This window comes from Herpailurus yagouaroundi, unplaced genomic scaffold (genome assembly GCF_014898765.1).
Source record: "Herpailurus yagouaroundi ecotype Mexico unplaced genomic scaffold, PumYag 254, whole genome shotgun sequence".
Taxonomy (NCBI): domain Eukaryota; kingdom Metazoa; phylum Chordata; class Mammalia; order Carnivora; family Felidae; genus Herpailurus; species Herpailurus yagouaroundi.
Window position 1 is genome coordinate 1,303,813 of NW_024412471.1, and position 12,398 is coordinate 1,316,210.

Here is a 12,398-nt window from a genome sequence, read left to right on the forward strand (position 1 = left end):
GGTGCACGGGAGGCCATTTTGGGGGCGTCGCGGTCGGTGCGGCTGGGCCCCAGGAGGGAGCCGCGCGCCGGAGCATCTTCTGGCCTCGGTGGGAGGCAGCCCTTCCCCCGCGCCCTGCTCCGCGGGGCCCCAGTCTGCACCGCTGTGTGCCCTCACCTGTGTCCGCACCGACCGGATTGCGCCGCTGCCCCTTTGCACAGGGTGTCTCCCCGCTCCGCCTGCGCCCCGCGACCTCAGCTCGTGTCGCAGCCTAAGCCGCGGCCCCCCTCTCCTGGCCTCCACAAATCATTGTCCAGCCTGGAACCTCTCTCTCCGTAGGATTTATCTTCCAAATTATATAATTTAATTTTTTTAATCGTATCCATCGTGTGCCTCTCGTCCTGCCTTAAGCTCCACTAGGGAAAGGATCTCTTGTTTTGTTCGCCGCAACCCCGGATGCTACAACAGGGACCGGCACACAGTATGCGCTTAATTTGTAGAATGAATGGGAACTGGGCAAACATAAATCTAACTTTACTTTGAAGGGGGATGTGAGCTTGCAATAAATAGGAACGACCCTCACTCTAAACAAAAGGGGACTCAACCCCAAGTTGTGAATCCATTTCCGAGACATGGAGAGACTGGTGCCGACCCCAGAAGAGTAAAGTCAGGTCAGGGGCTCAGCAAACTATGGGCCCCCTGCTAATAGGCTAGCTGTGGGTCAACAGCCTTACAGCTAGCTGCCTAGATTTTAACCGGAGACATATGTAAAAAGGAGATTACCTTAGGAGTGCTGGGCGCTGGATATTGTTCTCACTCAGCAAATATTTATTCTGTACCTATTTCGGGTTGAAGAAGAATTTTTTTTTAATGTTTATTTATTTTTGACAGAGAGAGAGAGAGAGAGAGAGAGACAGCATGAGCGGGGGAGGGGCAGAGAGAGGGAGACACAGAATCGGAAGCAGACTCCAGGCTCTGAGCTGACTCGACGCGGGGCTCGGCGGGGGGCTCGGCGGGGGGCTCGAACTCACAGACTGTGAGATCATCACCTGAGCCGAAGTCGGCGCTCAACCGACTGAGCCACCCAGGCGCCCCTGGAGAGGAATCTTAAATGCAGCTGACAGTCTGGTGCATTCACTGGCGCTCATTTCCTTCCCCCCCGCCCTCATCTCAGCGTAGCTAGGTGTGGGTCCTGGAGGATAAAGTCCACCTACCAGTTCCGTGGCTATGATGCAAAGTCTCTTTACAGAGATTAGAGTTCTCAAACCTGCCAGTGCCTAGGGGAGGGTACCGCAAAGAGGTGTGGGGTGGGGAACCAAGAGGAAACACCCCTCCAGGATGTGTTATCTCCAGACCAGTGGGAAGATTTAAAAAATGTGTATGTATATATATATATACACACACATATATATGTATATATATATATATATATGATATATGTATATATCAATTAACAATGTCCCATTGCAAATATATATATGTATATATATACACATATATATACATATATATGTATGTGTATATATATATATAGGTATGTATGTATATATTTGCAATGGGAGATTGTTAATTGATCCAGACACTGGAAAAGTGGAAATGCCTAAAGTCTCATGGGTAACCCCTTAATAATTAGGATACTTAGTGTATTTGTAGTAAATTAGTAAACACAAAGTTAGGGTGGTAAAAAGAGACACCCCACCCCAGCGCTCTGGCCACAGATTGCAAGGAAAAACCAGGAGGCCTCAGAGTCACCATCAGTGTCTGTTCCTGAAGGAAGCATTCAATCTCAGAGGGACAACACCATCAGGCACAGGCGGTAAAGGTGACACCAAGGTCATTGTCCTGAGTTTGTGGTCCCCTCTCCTTAAGAAGTATTACAATTTGGGGCACCTGGGTGGTTCAGTCAGTGGTGTGTCCGACTTTAGCTCATGTCATGATCTCACGTTTTGTGATTTCGAGCCCAGAGTCGGGCTCTGTGCTGACAGCTTGGAGCTTGGAGCCTGCTTTGGATTCTGTGTCTCCCTCTCTCTCTGCCCCTCCTCCACACGTGCACTCGCTCTCCGCCCCCCCCCCCCCCCCGTCAAAAATAAACATTAAAAAAAATCACCTGTTAAATCTGTGGCCAATCCCTAAGGAGTGGCAGGGAGGGCTGCACAGGAAGAGTAACTAAAGATAAATAACTGGAAAAAGGTGTTGCCACTGGCTGAGATTGAAAGGACAGGAGACAAAAGGGAGCTGGGGAGGACCCAGAAGAGGAAGAATATAATAAATTAACTTTGGAACTTGCCATGTTGGAAAGTAGGTGGACATCCACCAAAAAAAAAAAAAAAAATTAAAACGTCTAGCAAACAACTGGAAATGAAGCTTAAAAGAGAAGTTAGGAGTAGAAACAGATCCAAGAATCATCCTCAGAGATATGCAAGTTTACAAAGAGGACCAAAGAATGAACCTTTAAAAATAGGGAACACATGGGAGAAACACAAAATCACTGAGGGAGGATTCAGAGAGGTAGGTGAAAAAGTCCATGGAAGAGAGGTGTTGGAGTAGGAGAAGAGATGGGAATTTGACATTTTGAATTTATGGTTGATTTCCCAGATGTAAGTTTTAGTCGAGGGCAGACCCTCAGCTCAGACTGCAATGACAGAAGTACTATATATCAAGAGAAGGAAAGGGTACCTTGACTTAAAGAAAAACAGGGTAAAATAAAAGGGAAGTTTTATGTTTGTTTTATTTTGTTTTTAGGAAGGAGAGACTTGGTTATATTTTGAGAATAAGCCAGAAGAGCTAGCAAGATTCAAGAAATAAGGGAGAGTGTGTGTGAGTTAGCAAAGCCTGGACCTAGAGGAAAAGGAAAAGTCTGTGGAACTTAAATTGGAAGATCAGGTAAGGAGTGGGGAGTTGAAGATCACTTTAGTTCACCATGTCGTTTGACCTGCCAGAGAAAAGGGTGATTTTGAGAGCTGGAGACTTTGTAAACCCGTTTTAGAACTGTTCTACAGGGGAATACAATAAGTGCCAAATAAATGGTTCAACTGAAGTGCTACCACAAAGCCTCCCTTTCAACTAGAAGAGGGTAGTATTTAATCTAAGTGTTGAGTAAACAGGTATGTGAAGGGGAGGAAGAATGAGGACCAGGTATTGTGCAAAGGCCCTGGGGCAGGAAAGCATAAATGTCTGTTTTGGGAATTGGAAGGAGACCCTGCAGCCTGATCAAAGAGACAGGGACATAGTGGGAAATAAGACTGGAGAGGTAGATTATAGAATAGATTATATAAAGCCTTGAATATCATGGTAAGGAATGTGGGCTTTATTTGTAATTGGAGAACTGTTGAAGGTTTTTGAGTGAGAAGGTAGCAGTACTTAAAAGGGTTCAGCTAGGGGTGCCTGGGTGGTTCAGTCAGTGGAGCATCTGACTCTTGATTTTGGCTGAGGTCATAATTCCAAGGTCATGGGATCAAGCCCCATGTCAGTCTCTGTACTGAGCCTGGAACTTGTTTAGGATTCTCTCTCTCTCTCTCTCTCTCTCTCTCTCTCTCCCCCTCTCTCTCAAAAAAAAAAGGGGGGGGGGTTAATCTAGGTCAGGGTCAATATGAAGAATGCAATGGCAAGACTTGGTTGAGGTAAGCCCTGCCCTGCAGTGGTAGCAAAGGGAGAGAAAGAAAGGGACCACTCACCCTGATGTCCTTCCACACACTACTCATCATGTCTTTCTGGAGCTTTGTTTACAAGTATTTTGCTCTCCAAGAGCAATAATGACATGTAATTATACTAAGGCTTGGGGCTTTTCCTGGTTGAGTAAAATTTCTGTTATGAGTGTTATTAGGAAAGATAGTAAGAAAGGTTCACTTTATATATTCACTTGATATGCTCTTCCAACCTTTGTGTTCAGGATCTCCCAAAAGTCCCCCAAAGATATTTCATTCTGACCCATGTGTTCCGCTCATTCCACAGAGATTTATGAGTGGGCATCATTGAGGCAGAGCCCTGAGTCAGGAGCCAGAGACCTGTATTCACGTTTTACTTCTGGGAAATCTATAGTATTAGCCACGTCTCCTAAAATCTCTGGGACACCGTTTGCTCTGAAATATTAAGATGATCCCAGATTTCATAATTACATTGTTTCTTTGAGCTTCTTGGAGGGAAAAAAAAAAAAAGTCATGTTCTGTCTTCCAACTCCTCTCTTAGAGGGCTGGGAACATGAGTAAGTGTAACCATATCTGATGTATATTATAACAAGGTAACTGTTTGGGACAAAGAATTCCAAGCAACCTTTTCAGCCTAAGGCCTAATCAGAGATGATCCCTAACAAGGGAAACCCCATCCCCAAGCTTTTTGTGTCATCCCACACTTGCTCACCCATTTGTCCTCCCTGCTGCCCCACCTCTAACTCTCTGAGCAACCAAATTCCAGTATGTCCAGATCTCCAGTATACATTCAAAATAAGAGTATCACTTCAAAGGAGAAAAAAAAAAAAGAGCAGGAAGACTAGATATTTTCAATTCCAAGGGAAATTAAAAGGAACAGATTCCTTCTGCATAATTTTTTTTCTGAGTTGTTAAGATGCCGTTCTGATGAGAGAGCCAGCTTGCCTCCACACACCCAAACAACAGCTGATTCCACCTCTCATCTTACTTCCCTTTCCTCATCAGTGAAGGAGGCAGAAGCTTGGCAGCGTAAACCCATAGAACATTCCCCAAGCCCCAAGTTCCCTCCCAGTCCATTGTGGCAGAGAGTTTCGGCACAGTCCCACCAACTGCCGGATTTGCTTAGATTCTTTATGTGAATTTCTTTTTTTTTTGAATGTTCATCTCAAATACAGAGAGAGGGAAGAGGATATATGGACATAACATTGAATTCTGAGACAAAATACCTGATGTGGCAGCCACGGGGACCGTGTGGCTCAGATCTCCCTTGGCGAAAGAATCTGCCATTCAACTACTGGTGTGCAGGCAGCTGTCAGCCTCCAGTTACATCACCTTTGGGATCCATTACAGTGTCAGAGGTAAGGCCCCACTGTCCCCAGGCCTGGTATGGAGGTTAGGGCTTGGCCATTTCTGCTCACTATGAGACTTCTCTACCAGACACTCTGTTCTGAAGCTTTCCATTGGGTTGACTGGAGCTTAGAAGGATCTGCATCATGAGGTTCTCCTTACCCAATTTTGCTTCCTACGTCCTTTCCTTTCAGGGGTATCAGAGCCTTCTGTATCCTTTCCTGCTTCCTTCCCCTTTTTCATTCATAGACATTAATACCCAGTGAACCTCTTGCACCCCTAATGTTGCCTCAGCATCTGTTTCCCAGACCGCCTGAATTGACTCAGGTTGGTTCCCAGAGTGGTCTGAAAAAGCAGGCAGTCAGATGGGGTTTGGGAACTGCACTACTCACTGCCTGGCTGGCAGTAAGAACCCCTCCCAGATAGTATGTGGGCTAGATAGTCTGAGACAAGATGGCGACCCAGTTGCTTTCACGGATGGTACAGTGGGAAAATGTTCCTGTGGTATAACAATTCAGGCATGTGGGGAAGGTGGAGGGGTAGTAGTGAATACAGGGACAGTGGAATTGGCTGGCTGTTATTAAGTTGCATTGAGCCCTGCCAAGAGATAACGAAAAGCTGAGAGCAGTAACCAAACATTGAAAATTAACTGTGAAGGCCAAACAGCCTCTTTGATGGGTTACAAAGAGGCCCTTATCTATAGCAGCGGGAGAGCAAAAAAAGCTGAAGACCAAACTCAGGATTTAATAGAGCTCCAGGAGACAGATCTGTAATCAAGATCAGAGCCTTGGTTGGGAAAACCCAGAACTCTGTAACATGGAATTGGAGGTGTGTAAGTGGTGCATCCCAAAACTTTGGCTCTCACACTCCTCTAAACCCTCAGAGCCTTAAGAAGGAGCCCAAACCTCCCTATTAAGATCCAGCACTCCCTCCTTGTGGAAAGACACTACAGAGGCCTCTCCCCTGCCAGAATCTGCCCCCGCCCCTTCTCCTGACTGCCAAGAACTTACTTAGGGTTAAGTTACAGCATAGTCTAACAGGAACATGCTGGTCCCAACGAGGGAAGAAAGGAACTATACCCCCAGGACTGCATGTGCTGTATAAGAACTTATGCACTCATAAGAACTAGCCAGCATATACTGGTAAGATTTGGGGGGTATCTGTGGGTTTGGTGTTTAAAAAAAATTTTTAACGTTTATTTATTATTGAGAAACAGAGAGGGGCAGAGCATGAGCATGGGAGGGGCAGAGAGAAGGGGAGACCCAGAATCCGAAGCAGGCTCCAGGCTCCGAGCTGTCAGCACAGAGCCCCATGCGGGGCTCGAACTCATAAATCGCGAGATCATGACCTGAGCCAAAGTCGGACGCTTAACCGACTGAGCCACCCAGGTGCCCCATCTATGGGGTTGGCGTTTAATCAAGTGGCTGAAATACAAGACTAGATACAGACAGTTTATTCACTGGGGCCCACTCTTGGGATAGAATTTAACTTGCTGGTAAAGACCTGCCTCAGTGGCTCCTAAAAACACGGAGGAGCCTTGGTGAGTGAAGTGCATCTCCCTGGACTGCCATAGCTCGGTGTAGTGGGCACATGCGAGAATCAGTTGTTATGAGAGGCCAGAAGCTCTACCACACGATGTTCCATAGAAGGTCTGGAGGAACTCCTTTACCAAGGCCATCAGGAATATGCTGGAGAAGGTACTACCAGCATCACTGTGAAGCTCTGTGTGGCTTTCTTCTGCAAACCAGAGGTAACAGGAGGAGATACTGTCACAGCTATCTTCTATAGCAACAGAAGTAAAGGAGTTCCAAAGCAATAGAGGCCAAGGGGCAGCACTTAACACTTAACTGCCAGAAGCCTGGGGGGTTACAATTATCCTAATGACTGGCAAGGTTAGAATGACAGCCCCAGGAGCATAACACAGAGCTGTAGAGATGGTTAATAGAACACGGCATCCCTGGGGGCAAGATCAAAGCACAGGTATTACTGAATATATGTAATTGAAAGAAATAGACAAGCAGGAACCTAGGGAGGGAAGTCCCAGTAAAAACTCATGATCCCTTTTCTAGCTTGCCAACCTGAGTCAGTTTTCAGATCCAAAATTCATTGGTTAAAGAGGTGGCCAGGCCTCCAAGACTGGCAATACCGTGGTAAGTATGTGCTACAATAATTCCCCAGCCCTTCCAAAAAGGGATCTATGACTCTTTGCTCAAGTGACTGTAAACACAGGAGAGGAGAACAGCCAGGCATTTTGAGGGATGTTGGTCACAGAACCTGAGTTGACCTTGATATCTGGAGACCCAAAGCATCATCTCACCCACACTGTTGAGTAGAGCTTATGAAGGCCAGGTAATAAATAGAATCCTGACTAACATCCAGCTTACAATGGATTCACCCCATCTAGTCAGAAACGTTTGGACGTCCTGCAGAACATCGCTTTCATCTGTTGATGTCGTCATGCTGATCAGTCGGGATGAGGAGTAGTTTGCATACTCTAAGCCTCAGAAGACCCATCTGCTCCAGAGGAGTGTGGAAGATAATCACAACAAAGATTCGGGGGCCTACCACGTCAAAACCACAGTGAAGTTTTCAGGAGTCCAGTGTTCAAGGGACGTGCCAGGACATCTCCAAAGTAAAAGACAAATTGTTGCATCTTGTATCTCTTACAACAAAGAAGGAATCACAGCATTTCAGAGGCCTCCTCATATTGTGAAGGCAACACATTCTATTCTAGAAACACTGCTCTGGCCCATACACCAGGTGCCACACAAGATGGCCAGTTCTAAGTGGGGCCTGGGGCAGGAAAGGAGTAGCCCCACTGTCTTAGTTCATGCTGCGAAAACAAAATACCACCATCTGGATGGCTTATAAACAATAAACATTTATTTCTCACAGTTCTAGAGACTAGGAAGTCTAGGATCGTGGTGCCAGTAAGTTTGGGGTTTGGTAACTGCTTCCTGGCACATAGATGGCTGTCTTTTCACTGTGTTCTCCCATGGCAGAAGGAGGAGTGGGCTTTACTTGGTCCTCTTCTTGTAAGGACACTGATCCCATTCCCAAAGGCTCTGCCCTCATGACCTAATTACCTCCCAAAGGCCCCACTTCTAACACCATTATGTTGGGTAGTAAGATTTCAGCGTATGAGTTTTGGAGGGATGCAAACATTCAGACCATAGACCCACTTACCATCACTCTCAGTGACCTATTGGGGGACTTTGTGTTTCCTGTTCCTGCAGCTCTGAGCTCTGCAGGATTAGAACTTCTAATTCACAAAGGGGCATACTCTTTCCAGAAGGATCCCATTAAATTACAAACCATGGCTGCCACCTAGGCACCCTGGACTCCTTATATATGTACAGGGAGCATAGGGTAGTGCAAGAAACTACTGTGTTATCAGGGGTAATTGACCATAATCAGGGAAGAGATGGGACTGCTCTTACAAAGCTGGGACAGGACAGGGGCACCTGGGTGGTTCAGTAGGTCGAGCGTCCAACTTTGTTTAGCTCAGGTCATGATCTCGCAGTTCATGAGTTCGAGCCCTGTGTCAGGCTCGCTGCTGTCAGCGCGGAGCCTGCTTCATATCCCCTGTCCCCCTCTCTGTCTATGCCCCTCCCCCAGTCACACTCATTCTTTCTCTCTCTCTCTCTCAAAAATAAATATCAAAAAAAAATTTTTTTTAATTAAACAAACAAATCTGGGGCAGGATGGAGGTCCTGGTAACTTACCAGCATCCCAGTAAAGTGGGATGTACCCTACCCGGGCCCTCTCGGTCATCCCTTGCCTAGTTATGACCATGAATGGAAAAGTACAGCAACCCTGGCCTACAAAGGGTCCTCAGACCCCTCAGATCCCTCCGGAATCCGGGTTTGGGCACCAAGTGGCTATACCACTGAGACCAGTAGAGGTGATGGCTGAGGGTGAGGAAGATTTAGAGAGGGGAGGAAGGAAACAAGGAGTACCGGCAGCAGCCCTGGGACTAATAGCAGCGGTGGAGACCGTAGTTTATACCATCAGCCTCCGAGCTCCTCCTCAGGAGGAGAGGCCCCTGGAACACTTACCAAATGTGCAGGGAGAAGTGAAGCCACAGGACACAACGGGTGGGCTCTAGCAGCCAGGGAGGTGCCCATGTGGATTCCCTCCAAGAGAGTACTTTCTGTTCAGCTGCCAGAAGTGCAGCCTCCCCCACTTCGAGCTGCGGCACCTTCAGGGTGCACTGTTACATTCAAGTTGCGAGCACACTCTTCCCTGGCAGCCCCAGCCAATGACTGAGTGTGATTGGGTCCTAGCACCTAGCCATTTCCATTCAACATGGCACTCCTGTAACTGGCAGTCTTTGTGCCGATCTCTGTGCTGGGTGGGCCGAGAGTCTGTCACATCTGCATGGTGACTGGAGGTCCCCTTGCCCTGTCCTGCGTCCTCCCTCTTTCACAGGTGTTACCCTTAATAAACTCCTTACATTGCTAACTTTGTCTCAGCATCTTTCCCAAAGGACCCAAACTGACACAGGCAATAAAATAATGTTAAACAAAAAATGAAAACTACATGTATATGTGTGTACACACACACACACATTACAATCACAAAGTTTTTTTTAATGTTTATTTTTGAGGGGGTGAGGGGTAGAGAGCAAGGCAGACAGAGGATCCAAAGTGGGCTCTGTTCTGACAGCAGAGAGCCTGATGTGGGGCTAGAACTCATGAACCGTGAGATCATGAACTGAGCTGAAGTTGGATGCTTAACTGACTGAGCGACACCCCCAATCACAAAAATTTTGAAAATGTGTATTTATGTAGATGAGACCTGGAAGGAGACATAGAAAAATTAAGCTGGTTGGTCTATTAGAGTGAAAGGATTGTAAATGATTTTTTTTTATTTGTCCTTCATTGTTGACATAAGGATAATTACACATCACGCAAAATAAGGAGAAGATAAAGATTTTGGTTCTGTACCTACTTTCTGTCTCTTAAAAGCTGTGGGACTTTGGGTAACTGAGTTTTTTGTTTCCTTGTCTATAAAATAAGGATAAGAATTGTGAAAATAAAATGAGATTAAGAATACGAACACATTTTGCTACTGTACAACACTATAAAGTTGCAAAGTATTTTTTCTAAGTTTATTTATTTTTAAGTAATCTCTAAAACTAATGTGAGGCTCAAACTCAATGACCCCAAGGTCAAGAAGTCGCATGCTCCCCCAACGGAGCCAGCCAGGCGCCCTGGTACCTTTTTATTAGAGGCCAGGGTCCCTGATATAAAGAAGCTGGTCAGTCAGTGTGTTTGCTGAATTTCTATGGCTGCTGTAACCAATTACCACAAATTTGCCGTCTTACAGGCTGGAGATCAGAAATCTTAAAATCAAATTGTCAGCAGGGCTGCATTCCTTCTAGGGGCTCTTGGGAGAATCTGTGTCCTAGTCTTTTCCAGCTTCTAGAAGCTGTCTGTACTCTGGCTCATGGCACCTTCCTCCATCTGCAAAGCCAGCAACGCAGCATCTTCAAGCCTCTCTCCCACTTCCTGGCTGCCTCTTCTGTTGTCACAGCTCCTTCACTGACCTGATCCTCCTTCCTCCATCTCAGAAGGACACCTGTGATTACAGGGGGCCCACCTGGCTAATCCAGGTACTTCCCCATCTTTGAGTCCCCATCCCTAACTTAATTGCATCTGCAAAGTCCCTTTTGCCATGCAAGGTAGCATATTTTAGGGGCTCCAAGGATGAAGACGTGACCACCTTTGGGAAGCCGTTATTCCACATTATTGCAGTGATACAGGGGTGAACACAGGAGGTGACATCCCTGTTCCCATGGAGATTCTCTTCTAGTGTAGGAGAGACAGAAACTAATTGGTAAGATGCTGATACATGCTATGAAGAAAATTTTAAAGGGGTGTCATGATGGTGACTAGGTATAGAGAATGGTTGGAGAAGTCTCTCTGAGGAGGTAGCTTTTGAGCCAAAGCCTGAAGAATTAGAAGGCACTTACTGGCACCCTTGCATCCAGGGTCCCCCTGGAATCCTGCGGAGATTTTTGGTAAATTTGGCACCTGTTTAGGAAATGAGTTGACTACTTATGAATGTACTCTATTAAGGAGACCAGTTCCAATGCACAAAGTAAATACTGACTTGTCATCTCTGCCCCGGGGATTTTAGTTTCTAGCCTTTCTAAATTGGAAGTCAAGATCAAGAACCAACTCTGCCTCTTTAGGATTAAGAATCTAGCACTGTTTCACGCATATCGTCTGGCATAAAAGCCCTAAGACTACACTGGATGGCAGAGACCAATTGGGAGTAATTTAAATCCTTAGCCACTTAAATTTGAATTTCCAAAAGCTTTTCAGAGAAGTTTAAAGTGGATGGGCCTCAGCAAGAGTCTCATTCCTCACTGAATCCTGGGGACAGGGACACCAGGTGCTGGGTCCATCCATTCAGTGAATTGTACTGGTGTCTCTCAAGTTCTGTAATGCCTCAGAAGAACTAAGAAATGAGACCTTGGGACCAGCAGATTAGCAGAGCAACTGATTCCCTAGGAGAAAAATATATTTCTTTCTAGGCTGTAAAAGGGAAGGTTTTCTGTATATTGATGGGGACAAGGAGAGCATGGTCTTAAGGAGGGAGTCAGCCAGTTAAATAAAGTACAAAAAGAACACAACATTCTCACAGCAGCTAACTGAAGAGTTTTCTCCCCAGTTCTCTGCCTCTTATCTCATTCGCACCGCCCCCACTAGGAAGTGGCTACTTTATCCTACAATCATACTCTTTGTATCTTGTCTCCCTGGTTGTCTTTTGTTTTTTCCAAAGTAATTATTTTATTTCAAAATGAGTTTCTCTTTGGGGCGCCTGGGTAGCTCAGTCTGTTGTCAGTTGAGATCGGACTTCGGCTCAGGTCATGATCTCACATCTCAAGTGTCGTGGCTGGCTCTGTGCTGACAGTTCGGAGCCTGGAGCCTGCTTCGGATTCTGTGTCTCCCTCTCTCTCTGCCCCTCCCCCACTTGTGTGCCCCCCCCCTCAAAAATAAACATTTAAAAAAGTGACTTTCTCTTTGATTGCAAAGATAAATTAGATGAATTGATATATACAAGCAAGCATGCACAAATTAAAATACTCAAACTTTGTAATTATAAAAATTTTTCTATGAGATTCTTTCCCTTTTCTAAACAGCTTTATTGAAGTATAATTGACATACAGTAAACTGCATAAATGTAAATGTACAATTTGACAGTTTTGAGATATCTATATCCATAAAATCCTTACTGCAGTCAAGACAGTGAACATATCCATCCACCAGAAATTGGTGGTAGGTGGGGGTGGGGTGGGGGTGGAAATGTTCGCCTTGGGTTTTAATCTCTTGTTATCAGCTCATGAATTTGTGCTCTGAATAATGAGATGAGATGAATCATTCATAAAACTTCTTTTCTACAAAAGCGGGCAGAAAG

General features: G+C 45.7%; 1 long non-coding RNA gene across 2 annotated transcripts; it reads left to right on the forward strand.

Annotated features, from left to right (window-relative positions):
• Window positions 1-34: 34 nt before the first annotated feature.
• On the forward strand, window positions 35-11,808 carry LOC121021026 (uncharacterized). Of its 2 annotated transcripts, none has more exons than XR_005786395.1 (4): window positions 35-460; window positions 2,722-2,862; window positions 4,799-4,981; window positions 10,394-11,808. It is a non-coding gene; the product is annotated as an uncharacterized LOC121021026 (long non-coding RNA). The 2 variants fall into 2 exon arrangements; XR_005786394.1 differs by lacking the exon at window positions 10,394-11,808 and adding an exon at window positions 7,375-8,486.
• Window positions 11,809-12,398: the final 590 nt, after the last annotated feature.